This window comes from Cnephaeus nilssonii, assembly GCF_951640355.1.
Source record: "Cnephaeus nilssonii genome assembly, chromosome: 15".
Classification (NCBI taxonomy): Eukaryota; Metazoa; Chordata; class Mammalia; order Chiroptera; family Vespertilionidae; genus Cnephaeus; species Cnephaeus nilssonii.
This window is the reverse complement of record NC_137086.1, coordinates 70,561,740-70,570,603: the sequence shown is the minus strand read 5'-3', so window position 1 is coordinate 70,570,603 and position 8,864 is coordinate 70,561,740.

Here is an 8,864-nt window from a genome sequence, read left to right as displayed (position 1 = left end):
TGACAAAGCTTCGGTAGGTCAGAAGCCCATCTCAGCTCCAGAAAGCTAATGGTGGAGGGGAAGGAGAGGAAAAGAGGGACGAGAGAGGGGTATTCTATGAAGGGTTGAAGGCAGAGCTAGTTTAAAAAGATAGACACGTGATTTGCTTATTTGACATTTTACAGAAATGTTAGAATAACTGAAATAAAACAATGTGGCTGAGGAAACTAAGATGTGCCGATGGTGGAGAAAGCTGGAACACGTTTCCACACACCAAGCCCACTAGAGTGGGTGGTTTAACTACAGCACCTACAGGACCCGAAGGTGGTTCCTCACAGGCATTTGAGTGGAGGGTATCAGCAGTGTCGTGTAGACATTAGAGTGGGCAGGACAAGAGGGGGCTGGTTACAGAAGGGGAGACACAGAAATTTGGGGTGTGTATCGCCTGGCTTTTTAAAGGAGAAAACCAGGATGTCTCCTCTGTGGATTTCTAGAAATCAAATTTCCTCTGTTCACGTCCGTTACCAAATTATCATGGCCCACAGCAAGCCCGGGGCCATTAGATAGACATGCGAACATGTGCCAGCTATGAGCACGTGGCCAGGACTACGCAGTGGCCTGGGCCATGCCCATGCACCGCTCAGGTCCCGAGCCTGGGAGGTCCTGACGCTCAGTAGGTGATGAGGCTCAGCTACTTCACAGACATGGTACCTAAATCCGGACGGTCTTCTCACGCGTCAATAGAACTCCAGGCGGAAGCACATCTCTAAGTGAAACCGCTGGAGATGTGAGGAAATAGACAAGTGTTTTGCCCTTTATGGACTACAAAAGCGATTTTTTAAATAACCCGAGCCTTGATTACTATTCTGTTGCTTGGGACCCTTTCCTAAGTGACCAAACAAGGCCTGGGGCGTGTCCTTGGTCTGTGTCATTTATTGTCTGTCCTCAGGAGTATTAGGCACCGTCTCCTAAGATCTCCATTCTACCACAGTCCCCACTGAGAAGTGCTCCTCCCATCTCACTGGGTTTTCATGAGAAAAAAAGGTGAAGCAAAGCGCGTCAGTGACATGTTCTTAACTTTATTGCAATTCTTTCTTACAAAAGGTCTGATGTATTTTAGGCCAGGCCTAATTTCCTTTAGTCCCTGAAACACAAGCCCATGGGAATTTCCACTTAAGTAGATATGTAAACTAGTAGACTTTTTTTTTTTTTAAGGTTCAACACTTATCACCCTCATTTTTATTTGATGTAAGACAAGACTTGTGTTTTCCCAAATGAAAAGACCAAGTAAGAAAGTCATTCGGGTCTACATGGGTGGGGTAACTGGCTTCTTTGCCAGAACCAACTTGGGAATCTATTCCATTCAATGTGACATCTTTCCACCTATAGTATTTTTTTTTTAATACAAACGTTGCAATGTGCTGAGCTATGATGTAAACAGTGCCATGTTTATATATGCATACATAGATTGGCTCTGGAAAAAGTGCATGAGTACATGCGAGTTATGTAAACATAGCAATTGGCCAGAAAGAGAGTCTCTGATCATTAGGGCATTAAAGAATAAGAAGCATATTGTAAGCAAATAACAACTAATAGCACATATCGATTTAGTTGTCAGTTAGGAGCTTTGTTGGGCCCACACCAGGAGAGTCCCTTTCCCCAGGCAGGCTGATGCTCGCCTGATATGACAGGTGGCTGCGTGTCCCAGGCCTGCCTGTAAGGCCCAGGATGCCCCCACGTGAGGTGGGTCTGTGCTCCCTCGCTGGTCCTGGAACACATAGGTGGCCCATTTTGATTTCCCTCTTGTGTCAAAAGCAGAATATGATGCCCCTAGCACCAGGAGAGGGTGTAGATGGAGGATTTGCAGAAGCCCAGGGCCCTTTCTTCCCCTGGAGGTTATAAGGCATCCTCATTTCCTTCTACTCTTACCCATCAGGACACATGTTCTCCTGACCACAGGATCACACCCTAGGAGGCCTGGAAGGTTCAATGTCATCACCTCCAAACGGCTTTGAGATGTAGGTGACTTGGCTTGAACCCTGACTGCCAGATGACTGAGTGTTGGTCTCTGTTTAACCCTGACAGCCCCCACATCACCCTCCAAATCACCCTTCCTTCTCTGTGAATGGCTGGCCTGGAAGCCAGTCATGTCTTTCTTTGTACGCATCCTCCATATTTTTGGGAATAAGTAACCTTCTAGGCACACAGGTCTTGCACCTGAGCTTCTTGCTCAAGCCTAGCAAAGACTCACTAAGGTTCATGTGGAAACAATGGTCTCTGTCATTCTCCATTCTATGACTTCTAGGCCAGGTGAATGCAGGTAAGATCTTACTTACCTGAGCTAACATGCCTTTTAGAAATGCTGCAAAGTGGATAAATTTAGTACCCAAGACACTTTAGCACACCTGGTGATCACTCGGTAAATGTGAGTTTCACTCTCCTTTTCCAAATCCAAATTAATTACTGCAGGTGACTTGATTTCCCTCTCATTCCTACAGCTGTCACTTCCCCCAAACTAACAAAAGGATGCAGAGGCAATGTAAAGAGGGGAAGATGGATAATTCAGTATTGTCTCTTGCTGGGAAGGAAGATGTCAAAACTCTTGGCTGAACTGAGGTTTGGGGATTATCTGAAGAGTGAATGATCTGTGATATCTCCCTCCCATCTCCACTGTGGCATTTTTCTCCAACATAGTCTCAGCATTCATCTTTAACTAACAGACCAAAGGGAACATGGATATTGAGGCCTGATGCATGGTGCTTCGAAGGCTGGGCAAAATGATGATCCAGTCGACCGGGACTCCACATTCAGGAACTCTGGTGGAAGGAAGATCCAGTCTGTAGATCCCAGAGTTACAGTTTGGAGCAGATGTCCAAGAGGATAAAGATGACAGGCCACTGAGGTCTTGGAATAGGGTTGAGGGGGAGGAGGATACTGGCCTAGACAGGGCAGAGGTGTGGTCAGAGGTGCCCCAGCGATGCCTCCGCTCTAGGAATGCAGGAAGGAGGCTGGGCAGTAAGGCCCAGACCTTGGCTGTGTCCACTTTCAGTGTCTGATGCATGTCACCCCGGCATCCTCAGCATGCCCGCAGTTTGTCACCCCCCACTTGGAGAAGGTGCAGCGGAAGATGGTATCTTCTGTGCCCTTGCAGGCGACATCATCCATCCAAATCCTCCCTGTACCTGTGGAGACATTTCAACACGGTTTCTTAGCAGGTATGCAGAAGAGCAGGACAGAGAGAAATGAGAGCATTGCTGTGTCTGTCCTTGACGACGTTGTCCTAGGCTGTGCTGGTAACTCCTGCCGTCTCCACTGCATCAAGACCAAATACTTATTTTCTGAGCTAAGTCTCCTGAGGGAAGAATAACAGTAATTGATAGTGGTGATGGTAGTATTTACTGAGTGCTTCCTATGATCTTCCTCCATTCTCACCGTGGTGTGGTGAGACAGGTAATAATAAACCCATTTCATAAGTAGGAAAACTGAGGCTCAGGAAGCAACTAATGCAAGGTTGCTCAGCTTGTAAGTGGCAGAGTCTGAACTCAAGCCACTTACAAGCTCACACTTTATATGAGACCTGCGTAACTTCTGATGTTCGACATGTTGCAGTCTTGTTGATGTATACTCAGGCAGGTCCAGATCAGAGGGACAGTGCCAGACAGATCCTGGATGTACTTCAGTGCCAATATTATCTCCAGTCTTCTGAAGTTTAACCTACATGGTTCCTATTCAATGGTGCTGTAAATGGCAGAGGACCCCAGAATTTCAAATTATAACTAGACATATATTTGATGGCAGGCAGAAGCATCCCTAACCATAGTAATTGAATCAGTCCCCAAAATTCAAGGTCCTTAAGACAAACAATTTGTGTTTTGCCTGCAGTAAGCTCTTCTCACTCAGATCTCAAGGGGAAAGACCTGCAGGTCTGAAGCACCCATGCAGGCAGCCTTTATAGGGCTTTCCCAGGCCTGCACCTGAGAGACATAAACTTGGCATTGAGGTCCCTCAATAAATGTCAGGGGAATAGGGCAGCTGGATGAGGCTCCCACAGGGGAGAGAGAGGGCTTGTCTGAGGTCATAGGGGTCAGTGGAGAGGGGAGGGGCTACACCAGAAGTCCCTGGAATCCCCACTGATCAACTGGCAGGACCATCACTCATGGTTCTGGTGGGCTCTTTGGGCTGATGGCCATACCAGGCCCCACATGGTGGGAGCCCATGTGGGGGCTGAGCTTCAGGGCTGCCATGGAAGCAATGCCTAGAGCTCTGCTACTCAATGTGTGGTCCTGGCCCACAGCATCGCTGGCATCACCCAGAGCTTGTTAGAAATGCAAAGCCTCGGGTCCTGCCCTGGACCCGCTGAACTAGACTCTACCTTTTAAGCAAGTGGTTGTCATTACAGTGTGAGGAGCACTGGCACAGCAAAAGGAGGGCTCTGCAATACGTAGGATAGTCCTGGATTCAAATCTTGGTCCCATCTGGGAGACCATATCCTTGTTAAAACGGGGATGTGAGACTTTTGATGTGAAAACTGGGTAAGTGCTAGTAAACTGGGATGGTTAGTCACTCCAGCACTTTAACTTGTTAGGTCTATGTGCCAGCAACCAAAAGCATGAGGTTAAAGGTCATAACATGGATTTCAACATTACTGACTATGGGAAAAAACCAAGATGGCGGCATAGGTTAAACACCTAACCTACAGCCTGGCACAACAATTTCAAAAATACAACTAAAAGTCAAAACAGACATCATCCAGAACCACAGGAAAGCTGGATGACTGAAATGCCCACAACTAGAAGGAAAGGGAAAACCACAAGGAAAATCAGAGGAGCCGTAAAAGCATGATGTATGGAGACACGGGCAGAGACACGGGCGTGCGCTCGTGTGGGGAGGACGGAGCCGGAGAGGAGGGGGCGGCTGACAGCCTGGCCGGCCTTCTCTAGCAGGAAGGAGATAAAAGCTCCAGATTGTGCTGAACCCCAGCTCCGACTGCACTGAACCCCAGTTCCGGGCGAGACCCTGGGAAGCCAGGCTCATACTGGGGGAATCTGGGCTGTAAGGCGGAAACGCAGAGGAGCGGCGAAAGGCAGAGCTCCGGAGGCGCACACGGGAATGTGCGCAGAGGATGGTCTGTTCACTGTGCCGCTGAATTGCCCTAGTGGGAAGGAGACAAAAGCTCCAGACTGCACTGAGCCCCAGACCGACTACACTGAAACCCAGTTCCGGGCGAGAATCTGGGAATCTAGATTCATTGGGGGAGAGACTAGACTGTTTGGCAGCGGGCAAAACTCCAGGGCACCTTTCTCTCAGAGGTGTTTGCAGGGAGTACAGAGGGACACTGAGACACAGGAACCTCATAGGGCAGGGCTGACGGGAAGCCAAGGCTGTAGGCTCCACCCTGAAACTCCGCCCCATCCAAGCTGAGCACAGAGGCTTTTACAATTTTGCAAGTCTAGTTGAATAAGGCTGTCTCCCAGCATAGACACAGCTGATCCTCACAGCCAATTGGACTGGAGGTCAAATCCTCCCAGTGTACCAACAGCAATCAAGGCTTAACAACACCAAGACTTTGCACTCAGCCCACAAAGGGGGGTACCAAGAGCGACCACCTAGGGAGATTGGGGAAGCTGAGCTACCAGCCCCTATAGGTCACTGACCACACAAAGCCACTCCATCAACATAGGGAGGCAGCCAAAATGTGGAGACACCGAAGTAGGTCACGAATAGAAGGGTTGAAGGAAAGTAAACTAATGGACGACACAGTGTTCAGAACCACATTTATAAGGTTACTTAAGAATCTTCTGGAGGACCAAGATGGCGGCATAGGGCAGACGCCTGATTGTTGCCTACCACAACAATTTTGAAACTACAACTGGAAAACAGAGCAGACACATCCAGAACCACCAGAGGGCTGGCTGAGCAGATGCTCTACAACTGGAATAAAAGAGAGGGGGACGCAGGATGATGCTGATGCCGATGAGCCAAAGATCACACTTTAAGAACTACGGTTCTGGCGACACAATGGTGGCCTGGAACGTGCTCGGAGCGGTTCCCCCGGCGGTCTCTGGCTGAGGGGATGGCTCCGCTCGCTGCCGAGCATGGACAGACGAGCCCCTGCGGGTCATGGGGTGGGAGACTCCACGCTTGCTGACCTCCGAGTCATTCGAGAATCTCTGCGCCCCGGAAGTGGCCAGGTGCGCACGCCTGTCGACCGGCTGCCGCTGCAGACCTGAGCGCTGTCGCAGCGACCTCAGACCAGCCCACTGCCGCGCACCGGGCGCACTGGAGCCTCGCCGAGCCCGCCGCCCAGCAAGTTCCGCGGCAGCCACCCTGGAACTTTGAGAAAATGGCCGGAGGAATTGCTGAGAAGGAATTGACCGATGGGAGTTGGGATCGGGAAGACGAGGCCCTTCTGGGTCCCGGATCCAGGTGCGGTCGCCCGGTGACTGGTCACCGCTGCAGACCCGAGTGCCACTGCAGCGACCTCGGACCAGCCTGCCGCCGTGCACCGGGCGCACTGGAGCTTCGCCAAGCCCACTGCCCAGCGAGTTCCGCAGCAGCCGCCCCAAAGCTTTGAGAAAATGGCTGAAGGAATTGCTGAGAGGGAATTGACCGACAGGAATTGGGATCAAGAAGACGAAGCCCCACTGGGTCCCAGGTCTGGGTGAGGCCGTGCGCCCCTGGGTCTGGGTGAGGCTGGGACGCGGGTCAGGGTGAGGCCGAGTCCCAGGTCCAGGTGAGGCTGCGCGCCCCTGGGTCCGGGCGAGGCCACGCACCCCTGGATCTGGGTGAGGCCGCACGCCCTTGGGTCTGGGTGAGGCTGGGTCCCGGGTCCAGGTGAGGCTGTGTGCCCCTGGGTCCAGGTGAGGCCACACGCTCCTGGGTCCGGGAGAGGCCACGCACCCCTGGGTCCGGATGAGGCTGGGTCCCGGGCCTGGGTGAGGCTGCACGCCCCCGGGTTCGGGTGAGGCCACGCGCCCTGGGGCCCAGGTGATGCTGGGTCCCAGGTCCGGGTGAGGCCACGCACCCCTGGGTCCAGGTGAAGCTGGATCCCGGGTCTGGTTGAGGCTGTGTGCCCCTGGATCCGGGTGAGGCTGGGTCCCAGGTCCGGGTGAGGCCACGCACCCCTGGATCTGGGTGAGGCGGGGTCCCGGGTCTGGGTGAGGCCGCGCCCCTGGGTCCGGGAGAGGCCACGTGCCCCTGGGTCGGGTGAGGCTGGGTCCTGGGCCCGGATGAGGCCGCACACCCCCGGGTCCGGGTGAGGCCGCGCGCCCAGGTCCGGGTGAGGCCACGCACCCCTGGATCTGGGTGAGGCGGGGTCCCGGGTCTGGGTGAGGCCGCGCCCCTGGGTCCGGGAGAGGCCACGTGCCCCTGGGTCGGGTGAGGCTGGGTCCTGGGCCCGGATGAGGCCGCACGTCCCCGGGTCCGGGTGAAGCCGCGCGCCCCTGGGTCTGGGTGAGGCTGGATCCCGGGTCCGGGTGAGGCCGCGCGCCCCTGGGTCCGGGTGAGGCCATGCACCCCAGGGCCCAGTTGATGCTGGGTCCCAGGTCCGGGTGAGGCTGCGCGCCCCTGAATCAGGGTGAGGCCGTGCCCCAGGGTTCGGGCGAGACCAAACCAGAGGGAGTCGGACCTGCATTACCACCATTTGTCCACCATCCAGAGCCGATATGCACACATAAGGAACTGGTGGACATTGAAATTGGGTCTCAAAAGAACTGTTGGTCCAGAAAGAAACTCACTACAGACTGATTCATTTGCCTGTCAGCATAACTATTATTGCTCGTCTCACATTCAGTTCTTATAAGTATGTTTCTAGTAACACATGATCTCACTCATCTAGGGTAAATGATGAACAACATAAACTGATGAACAAGAACAGACACAGAAACAAGGACGCATTGATCGGACTGTCAGGCCTCAGAGGGAGTGTAGGGGAGGGTGGGGGTAGGGGGGAGAGATCAACCAAAGGACTTGTGTGCATGCATACGAGCCTAACCAATGGTTAAGGACAACAGGGGGGTGGGGGCATCCGTGGGGAGGGGTGTGGGATGGGAATGGGGGGATGAGGACAAATATGTGACACCTTAATCAATAAAGAAATTAAAATAAAACATTACTGACTATGTCAACCTGAGCAAATGAGATCGTAAACCATCCCTACATTCTGATGCCAGCCCTGCCTCCTCCCCATCCCATCTCTCAGCAGCCACACAACCCCTCCACTGACTGTTAAAACCTTAAAACTGTCACTCACTCTCAAACTGCATGGGACAATCCGTATAGCTATGGCATGAACTGATATTTCTGTTATGCAGAAATCAGCACATCTCTTGTCATGGGACTGCTGAGCGGTGAACTGGGGTTGGGGGGTGGGAGAGGAGGAAGTGGGAGGAGAGGCCTCCTTCCGCTGTCCTTGGATGCTGTTTCTTCACCAGAACCTCTTCCCCGGCCGCATCCCTGTGCCTCTTACACAATAAACCATTTGAGGCCGAGCAATAATTCGCTGATTAAATGTCTCCTGGAGAACATATCAGTTTACAAATTACCCAGGAAAAGGCTGCAGGCCCAAGAGCAGTGTGGGATTAGTCACACCCAAAACAAATAAAGAAGGAAATCAAGGGGACTGATGAATACTGAACAGGCCCATGTTAGCAGCCAAAATACCGATAGAGGATCATGAAGCTCCAAACTCCAGTTGGTGTTTAGCCAGGGAGTCCTGGATAATGTTCACTAGGGATGAGCTAATAAAATGAGAGCAGAGTCGCTAAATCAGCAGCACTGAATATCTGCAGTTACAGCCGGAAGTGAGGGGCCAATGAGCCCAAAAACCATCTCTGTTTGCCATGTAAGAGAAGTAAGAACTCCCATGACTCCAGGGACCAAGCATT